Source organism: Sinocyclocheilus rhinocerous, unplaced genomic scaffold, assembly GCF_001515625.1.
Source record: "Sinocyclocheilus rhinocerous isolate Xijiao unplaced genomic scaffold, SAMN03320098_v1.1 scaffold658, whole genome shotgun sequence".
Taxonomy (NCBI): Eukaryota; Metazoa; Chordata; class Actinopteri; order Cypriniformes; family Cyprinidae; genus Sinocyclocheilus; species Sinocyclocheilus rhinocerous.
This window is the reverse complement of record NW_015650392.1, coordinates 594764-605147: the sequence shown is the minus strand read 5'-3', so window position 1 is coordinate 605147 and position 10384 is coordinate 594764.

Below are 10384 nucleotides of genomic sequence, written 5' to 3'. Positions count from 1 at the left end.
AGTTTATCTATTCTAAATCATATAAAAATCAAATGGAAAGTTGGGTTTCCGGCATCTTTAGAGAGTTTAATCAATCTTAGGTGTGGTTTGTTTTTATGTATAAAGTACACAAGATATGACAGTTAATGGAATTACCATTACCAAGTTAGATTACATTTAAAAAGATTATCCAAAAAGTGCTGGATGTGTGGGGTCCAGAGTGATTTTGGCAGCCCTTTTGCTCGCTCTGGATGAGTACAGTTCTTGGAGAGTAGGGAGGGTTGTACCAATGATTCGCTCAGCAGTCCGGACTACCCTCTGTAGTCTTCTGAGGTCAGATTTGGTAGCTGAGCTGAACCAGACAGTTATTGAAGTGCAGAGGATTGATTCAGTGATGGCGGAGTAGAACTGTTTAAGCAGCTCCTGTGGGAGGTTGAACTTCCTTAGTTGGCGAAGGAAATACAGCCTCTGCTGGGCCTTTTTAACAATGGACTCAATGTGAGTGTCCCACTTCAGGTCCTGAGAGATTGTGGTGCCCAGGAACCTGAATGACTCCACTGTTGTTACAGTGCTGTCCATGATGGTGAGTGGAGGGAGAGCAGGGGGGTTCCTCCTGAAGTCCACTATCATCTCTATCACTATCACTGTTTTGAGCATATTCAGCTCCAGGTTGTTAAGACTGCACCAGACAGCCAGCCCTTTAACCTCCTGTCTGTAAGCAGATCCCACATCGTGACGTAGACATATGGGGGCGTGTTAGAACGAGCTGTTTTAGGTAGGCGTGGTTGACTCTTAACTTTTATAAAGAATATCTCTTTGGATTTGAGACTTTAGTCTTTGCAACTTTACAGATCTTCTTTATACACCAAGAGCTTTTAACACTTCAAAGAGAAAGGAAAAATTTAAATTGCATCATATGACCCCTTTAAAACAGAGTCCGGGTGTTGTTGCTCTGTCTCTGTGATCAGATCAGCTAGTTTCTGTAAAGCCAGGCTCACGTGCGCTTGCGGAGGAATGTAGACACTCACGAGAATGAACGAGCAAAATTCCCGCGGTGAGTAGAAAGGCTACAGTTAATGAAGAGCACTTCTAGATCGGGACAGCACATCTTTTCCAACACAGTTACAACTGTACACCATCTCTCAGCAGAGAGGTGGTGTACCATTCAGCAGCAAAGACAAAAAGGAGAAATAGAAACTATGCTAAAAATGTACCATTCAGCAGCAAAGACAAAAAGGAGAAATAGAAACGATGCTGAAAATGTAATTTGCCTTTGTGTGTATTGTTGAATATACTGAGACTATAAGAAGTGACTTCTCTCGATGCCACAAAGTACGGTTGAGATATAAGTTCAGGACAGGATTCATACATTGTGTTTGTAAGTAAATTTTAGGACTTTTTCTGGTCCTCTAATCATAATCTAGAATTGAATTTGAATGTAAAACACATGTGAACCAGGACAGTGCACAAAGAGCTGGCAGGATGTGGTGTGTTGGGTGACTCACACCTCCTCTTTCCTGGGCCCACTGTCATACCCAGTCGTTTTGACTGGGGAATTTTTCCAAGAATAGGAAATTGCGTCATGCAGGGTAAATAACTTATGTTTGAATGAGTACAGCATTTTCTTTACTCTAACACTATGTCTGTAAAGGCTAATGTTTTTTGTGTGTTTGAAGAGCGGAGAAGAGTATAAGCATTTGCCGTCTATTTGTAGCCAACATACTTTTGTACATTTTAAATATCCTGTGCATATAGCACTTAATCATTTATATTATGAGATTTTGGCCAAGTGTATTAAACAACAAGAAAAACTAAGCACCCATAGCTACAATAAATGTTATAACCTGTATGTTGATGAAAGCGTATAATGCAGTGTACTTGCTGCCTCAGATACAACTGGTCTATTGACAAACAAAACACAGATCTCCGTTATTCGCTGGTCAAAAACCTTGTTAACTCCATTTGAGCTTGATTTTCATAAAATGTTAGGTGCAACTGTGTCTGATAAAGCCACAATACCAACTCTGATGACGCAGTGTTTAATTATTAAAAAATCACTTATCCCTTTCTATCTTTTCCCCCCCATATTTCAGTGCTTCAGTTTGCCGTGGGATTATTTTATCAAGTTGTTCATAATATGTTTTAATATATCACCTTTGCCTTGATAGTGCCATATTGTAATGTTTAAATTACAGGTACTCCGTAGCAAATAAAGTTTAGTGTTCACTACAGGGTGCTAAATTTTGACCAGGCAAAGACTTTATTACATGTCACATTCACAAGCTATTAATGACACTTGAAAAATAAATATGCCATATGAGATGAATAAATCCAAATAATGAAATTGTGGAAAAAATGCCTGGGCCTTGAATTCTGCTTTAGTCACTACTTATTACATGTTTTCCCAGAACTACTGCTGGGAACAAAGCTGACCTGAAGAGAGACCAATATGTAGAATGACAGTCACATGCCTTTCATAATTCGTCCCCTCCTCCAAGATTGCTTATCATCATTTCAGATTCATTTGGTTGGAGTGACAAAGGCAGGACAGGACCAACCAAAACATCTGCTTCATGTTGAAACAGCTGGAACAAAAACAAGAGGATAGAAATCCATCTTCAAACAGTCATACAAAAAAAAAATCAAACTATAAACTTTAAAATAATGCATGTATTACTGAGTACATAAGCTACTAAAAGAGAGAGAAAGAGAGAGAGAGTTCCCCGCTGGAACAGTACTGTGAGGAATGGGCACTGACAGTAAACCTGGACGAAACCAGAGTCATGGTGTTCCAGAAGAAGGCCAGGTCTCAGGGAAACAAATACCAGATACCAGCTACACTTACCTGGGCATTGAGATCTTGGCATTAGGGGCTTGTCTGTAAAGGCCTTTGAATGAGAAGGCTTGGAGGGCATTTTATGCCATAAAATCACGGTTTGGCCAATTAAAACAACCAATTAAAACATGGATTAAACTATATCACGCAATCATTAAACCAATTCTGCTGTACGGGAATGAAATTTGGGGACCAATATTAAAGTTTGAAAATTAGGATAAAAGTTTAATAGAAAGAACACAACTGGAATTCGAAAAAAAAAAAAATTCTAAGGCTGATGATACACTGGGCAACTTTTTGAGCAATGTTGCCGTCAATGGCAACCAGGGGCCTGTTTCATAAAACAAGTTTACCAAATAAACCAGGCTTATTTCAGTTAGTCTGACTTATTTTGAACCAAATCAACTGACAAGAAGTCAGACTAACTGAAATAAACCTGGCTTATTTGGTAAACTTGTTTTATGAAACAGCCCCCAGGTGAGACACAGGGCCCATGACTGATTTAAAGTATCCAAATACTTTGATTACAGAAATGTGTTACCCATTCTCAATGGAAAAGTGCCCACGCAACATTGCTCAAAAAAAGTTGCCTGGCAAAATTGCTCAAAAAGTTGCCCCGTGTATCATCAGCCTAAGGGTAAACAGAGGCACTTCTAATAATGCCTATAGGGCTGAACTGGGCTTATACACATTAATCACTGAAATACAAAAAAGAAATCGCCTCAGTCAATCTGACACTGAATCTAGTAAATATAAAGAACTTCTTGCAAATGAAACCCCACAGTGTCTCATCCTCTAAATATACTCGTGCTTAAACTAATGAATGAAACTCAAGCTAAGTCTGACTCCAAAAACAAACCTAACATTCATAAAGAAATTGACAAGATTCTAAAGTATAGCTAATTATGATGAAAGATAAAAAAAAAAAAAAAATCAAACCAAACTCCAGTGTTATTCAGCCCTAACCAGAACCACAAAATTGTTACTCATCAATTAAACAATTAAAGAAAAGAAAGACAAATTCTTTCAAAATATTGACTCAGTGCCCATGACTTAGAAATAGATAGGAAGACATAAAAATTCCTGGATTCCTAAAGAACAGAGATTATGCAAACACTGTGACTTGAATCAAACAGAGGATGAGAAACACTTTCATCTTGTCTGTCCCAAGCACCCCACTACAAGGGAAATCTTTTTCCCACAATTTGCAGCATTGATTTTTTCATTCTTTACTCTAAATGACTCACAGAAACTCTAGCCTACTAAATACTTGGAGAAGATGACATGGCAGCCAAATTAGCTGCAAAATATGTATACACCATGCTGTTTTTATTCATTTATTTATTTGATAACACTTTATTTCGATAGTCCACTTTAGACATTCTATTAACAGTAAGTAACTTTGCAACTACATGTCAACTAGCAGTTAGTAGAGTATTAGTAGACTGTCTGCTTAATATCTTCTAACACTTTCTTTGTCAACTTATTCCACTAACCCTAAACCTACCCTAACAGTCTACTCTGAGAGTTAGTAGACATGTAGTTGCAAATTAATGAGAATTAGTTGACATGTAGTTACAAAGTTACTTATAGTTATTAGAATGTCTAAAGTGGACTATCGAAATAAAGTGTAACCATTTATTTTATTTTCTCTCATTCATTACTCATTTATTGCCTTCTTTATTACTTTGGTGGTGTAATTATATTGTGTGTGTTACGTATACTTAAATGCTTTGGCAATACTATGATACAAATGTCATGCCAAATAAGAACTTGAACTTGAGCTTGAACTTGAACTTGAACTTGAGAGAGAGAGTGAGAGACAGCCCTTGGGCATGGTGGTGAGCGCCTGGTAAACTCCAGAAGCCCCTCACTGCAGAACAAAGATCAAGGGGGTGGGGTTGGAGCCACATCTAGGTGGTGGAGATGGTAGGTTTAGGGGTGGAGACGGGTGGGTTTAGGGATCAGGGGGTGGAGACGGGTAGGTTTTGGTATATGTAAGGTGGGAGGAGTTGGATCTGGATCCAACCTCGCCCCCTGGATCTTGTGTTCTGCAGTGAGGACCATCTCGGTAAACTTCCTGGAAGTTGGAACAGGCACCACGAAATCACAGCGTTACATACATACGAGACACAGTGTGCTTCTCATTTCTTATTTGTGCATCCTCGTTTCCGAGGGAAAGATACACCTGTGTATCATCGCTCAAGACTCCCCAGGAAGTTTCCTCGTTTCTCGTCTCCTTGAGAACTGCCATTCAAAGATGGCTGAGTTCGGTTTCCGTGTTACGAGCTGGAGGACAGGACAGTGGAGTGAGAAAACGAGTGTCAATTTGAGTATTGAGACGCACCTATAGACTACGTTTTTATTCCATGGTCCTTGGAATATCGCATTCAACAAATCTGCCGCCGTCTACATCTGTTGAAAAGTCAGTTAAAACTGCTGGCACATGTGGCCAGTTCACAGCGCATCCTGTCTTCATCCATAGCATCGACGAAGAGAACCTGTCCTAACAACTGCACGAATAGGCTATCTCCGTGAGTAACAGACTGCAAAGTTGTCTAACTTATAAGTTCTTTAAGTTATAAGTTATGCAGTTGTAGGGGAGACCGGGAGAGTTGTAAACACGGGTCAGTTGCTACACTGTCAGTTTGACAAGCCGGTAAAAAAAGAGCTGTGATGTCATCATCAGTATCCAGTATTGTCAACTCAGCAACCTTTTTCGCTAGATTTAGCGACTTTTCAGACCCCTTCATCGACAAATCTACAAGCTTTATTAGTTTCTGAGACTCGCCGCAGTCGCCGGTCCTGCCGCACGAGCGCGAGGTCTTGCTTTCCCAGCGCGCACACACATCTGTAGCCTACCCAGAGTTAAAATTTTACATGCAGGTATAGCCGAAATCACAGTACAGCCGTTGACTTTATCTAATTCTAATGTGTATCTATTCGTCATGCGACGGCTCCATTATAAACCAGGATTTTAGTGCAGATAACATCTTGGAAGGGAGAGCTGGTTATGTAGCCTAGTCTTAAAGGGCCGCGTTTCAGTCACTATTTCATATTCATCCCATTGTCTGACAACAGAAACAAAAATATATCAATGACAGCAGAGAATTTGGCTGCATTGAAATACAGTATGTGAGCACAGAGAGGCAAACAAATGTAAAATGCATAAAGGAATGACGCAATGACCATGCTAATTCACATATGACGACATCTAGCGACATTTAACGACTTTTCAAGCAGGCTTTAGCTTTTACAGGCTTTAGCTTTTTTCAGGCTTTTACTTTCCATTGAAAGAAGTTGGCAACAGTGTAGGCTATCATACATTCCCATCACAGTGTATCATACACTCCCATAACATTGAGCTTACAGGAGAAGTGGTATGTGACTATGATAAACATTGTAAATTTTATGACCAAAAACAAGATTTCAGGAAAGAAACTTTAAAAAAATTTTTAAGATTATTTATTTGCATAGCATTGTAGATTTCACTTACATTACCTAAAGTTGCCATTTCTCCAGTTTAACTTGATGCAATTTTTTTCATGCTATGCCTATGCCATAATGGAATTTAATGATCTGTTTTTGAAGTTCTGCTGGTCATTATGGGTGCTTGATATACAGTCTGGCAGTCTGACAGGTCATCAAAATGTTGAACTTGACATATGATGTAATACATTTGAAATCACCACATTATATGGGTTTTAGCAGGGGTTTTCAGCACGGAGGGCTGCCTTTCTTGAGCATGTTCAAGGGCACATTAAATTAGAGCCCTGCACGGGCCTCAAATATAGGCCCTAGCCCGGCCCTAGCCCGGCCCTTGTCCGACAGCTCATCAGAATTCTTGGCCCGAGTCCGACCTGAGCCGTCTATATTTTACAAATGTATATTTATAAAATCCGTAAAAATGCATTTCTCTCTAAAGGCGCGTCCAATGAGGAGATGGCAGGTCAGGATCGTCATCTTCATCTTTGCTACACGGACTCAGAAAACACGAATTTATTAATAAATAATTCAAATATCTCCTTACTATTTTCCCCCGACACATTCATGGTAATTACTTTTGCGGCACGCTTTAGCCTATTGCGTGCGTTTTTTGCTGTCATGTGCAAGGATATGTTTGCAGATTCTGCACTGCACATGACCAATTGACTCACTGTTTGCCGTAGTAATCAAATCAAAACTCTTCCAAAATGCGGCTATTCCCGAAGCATTGGGAACTTTTAGTAACTCCCCACACTCCAACTTCTCCCTGATGCTCTGCATGGTCAGCTGTCACCTGTATGCTAATGCGTGCGTATATGCGTTGCGTATTGCATAGGCTATGCATAATATGCCTAATTATAATATAATCAATATAACAATATTTCATACAGTAGCCTATGTGTGCTCTGCGCGTATATGGGCACAATAAAAGGAGAGAGTCGGGACCCGACGGGCTTGCAGGCCTCTACATTAAATATGACAGAAAGAGGTTTACACGATCTGATGTTCTAAAGAAATCTAACTTTTTATTACCGAACATTTAATTACTGTCTTGCCTTTTTTATGGACTCTACATAGCACATACGTAGGTGTTGTGTACTCCCTGTGCGCATTCTCTCTATTCACCTGAATGTAAGGAAATGTAAAGTAGCCAATGTGAAACTTAATTTGTTTATAATTTGGTTAAAAGAAGTGTTACAACTGTTGTGTGTAGGCAATAAAAAGTACCTTTGTGTTTAGAAGTAGCAGATCTATAAAATTAAATAAAATAAACATGGTGAACTGTACTGATGCTTCATGTTTAACATTTTCACTGCAAGTGACATTTGGAATAGCTCATATCTGCATTATATTTTATGCATTTTTAGGTGGATTAGGGTGGAAAGGAATGATTTAATAAGAGCGATGGAGCAAAGAGAACCACCAGAAAAGGTATCATAAATTTGTTTGCTTGGTTTTTTAATTTTTTTTATATATTTGAGATTCCAATTCAGATGGAAAATTAGTTTCAACTTTGAAATATCAGAGATAAAAAAAAAACAAGACAATTAGTCTGTTCACACAAATATTTAACTTAGAATTTCAATGATTTAGACCTTTATTAATTTTAATTAAAAAAATTCTCAATATCAATTTTTACATCATTATCTTTTCAGCATGTAGAATGTTCCGAACACAACAAAACATCATACAAGTGGACAAACCTGAAGAACATGGATGACTGGACGAAAGATGATGTCTGTGGGTGGCTAATCAAGAAGAATGTCCCTGAGCAGTATGCTAAGATTCTTTACAGTAAGGATGTTTATGGAGCCTCTCTAATTCATTTTGACAAACAAGACCTCCTAGACATTGGTTTAACGCATGGACCTGCGGTACACATCACTAAAATAGTGGCCGAGTTCAAAACATCCTCAGAAAACTTCAAGCACAGTGCCATACCCAAGGACACAGATGCATCAGTCGGGATCTCTGCAGCACAGAATTTCAAACAAGAAAAAGAAGCAGCTGAAAGTCCTACCACTGGATCTGCTGAAATGGAGACACCTGCTCAAATCAGCATTGAAGAAAACAGGAGTGGTATATCAAGAGTGCAGAGATGGTCATTCGGTCCATTCGGACACAAATATACAGGCAGTGAACGGAAGTCTTTCTATAATGCGTCAACTTTTCAAGATGAGAACGTTCTACTGTTGGAGGAACAGAATAACGGCATGTACACCAAAGGAGATGAGGCAAGTGGTCCACAATCACTGGCCTTACCTTTGACACAATGCACAAAACAAACAAATCATATGGGGAGTGAGACCAAAGCACACCTGATTGTCTCAGAGAACCCAGAGGACATGTCAAAGAGGTGTGTATTTCATTTTTGTGCTCCCCGTCCTTTTGATGAAAGCAGTGAAACATTTGAATACATACAAAATGACATACTTCCACCTGAGACTGGCCCAAGCAATCTTATTGACCCTCTGCATGAGTACAAACTCATGGCAAACACAAAGAATGCTTTAGAAGAGAATGTCTTCAAAAAATTCAGAAATGAAACATTCTGGTTTGCTGCAGCATGCATAAATACTCGATCAAATGGAACAATCCATTTTGGTGTTGGAGATGAACCACTGTACAAACACGGACAAATTATTGGACTAGAGGTGCCATGTCTTGATAAATATGTAGACGAATTTGATAAGGGTCTGAAGGAGCACTTCAAAGGAAAAAGTAATATTGCAATGACATGCATTAGGCCCCCCAAGTTTGTAAAGGTAATATGTCCAGATAACAAGGACAAGTGGGTTATTGAGATTGATGTTGTCCCAAAATATAAATTAACTCAGAATAATTTTTTTTACACTACATTAGACAAGAAGAAAAGGAAGTCAAAATGCTTTTTTATTCGTTCTGGCGCAAACACCATTAATTATTTTCCAGAAAATAATATTAAAATTTTTAAGCAAAACCTGAAGAATTTAAAAAAAGATGTAGAATTATGGGCTTTAGCTAGACAGTTAGCTGAAGAGGATATAGCTGGCATAAGGCCGGGTTTCCACCAGTGCATTTGTTCCAGAGGCCAGCGTCAGTGGCATGCCAGTGCTAAAGTGCCCTTTTGATCCTATTGAGGTGCCTCGTACCACGATTTCTACCTGACACCCCACCCCCAAACCACGATTGCCCTAGTTACGCGATCCCCTGCCCCTCTGGAGGTATGTGGTGCTTGCCACTGGCCAATGTATTTTTAAAAATTGTTTGCAATGGGAGCATTGTGTATAGTATTTTAAAGAAGCCAGCAGCATAACAAGGTGCTGAGCATCTATTCAACACTGTGCACTGGCCACTATTTTCTGGTCTCCAAGAGTTGAAAAACATTCAACTTTAGCATTGGCTATTGTAGAATAGACTGCAAGCACGAATGTACAATACATAAAATTCTTTGTTTACTGTCCTCTTGGTACTTTTTGTATGGTCTTTTGTGATTACTCTTAATATTTTTGTTATTTGCCAGTTACTGATTTTGTTTATATTTGATATCAGGGAAAAATAAGTAGCTTATGTAATGTGACCTACACAGTGTACAGACAAGGGATGCCACAATATAATATTGAACTCAATATAATATTGAACTGTTCGGTACAACATCCACGGTTGAATACGCAAATCAATTAAATTTTTTCGGTTTTGCTTTACAATTTCTCTGAATTAGCTCTGTCTGTGTGTGTATGTAAGTTTATGCTCTTGGATGAGGATAAATAGATAAATATCTAATCACTATGCACTTAAGTTAGGGGCGCTTAACCATGGTGTCACACTTTAAAGGTCCCCTGAAATGCTTAGAAACAGGCAGCGTTACTGAATGTGTTGACGTCATTTTAACTGAAACAGGAAAACAGGGCGGGACATATCAAGCAGCCCCACCCCTTTTTAAAATAGCCAATAGCGTTCTTTTATATCACAGCTTGAGCTAGAGCCGTTCAGAGCCGTTGAGCTCCGTAAAGCCGCATTTGACAGGGTATGCCAGCCACAATCTCATCCATATTGCTATAAAATATAGCATTCTGTGTAGAATTCAAATAGCTCCGATACATT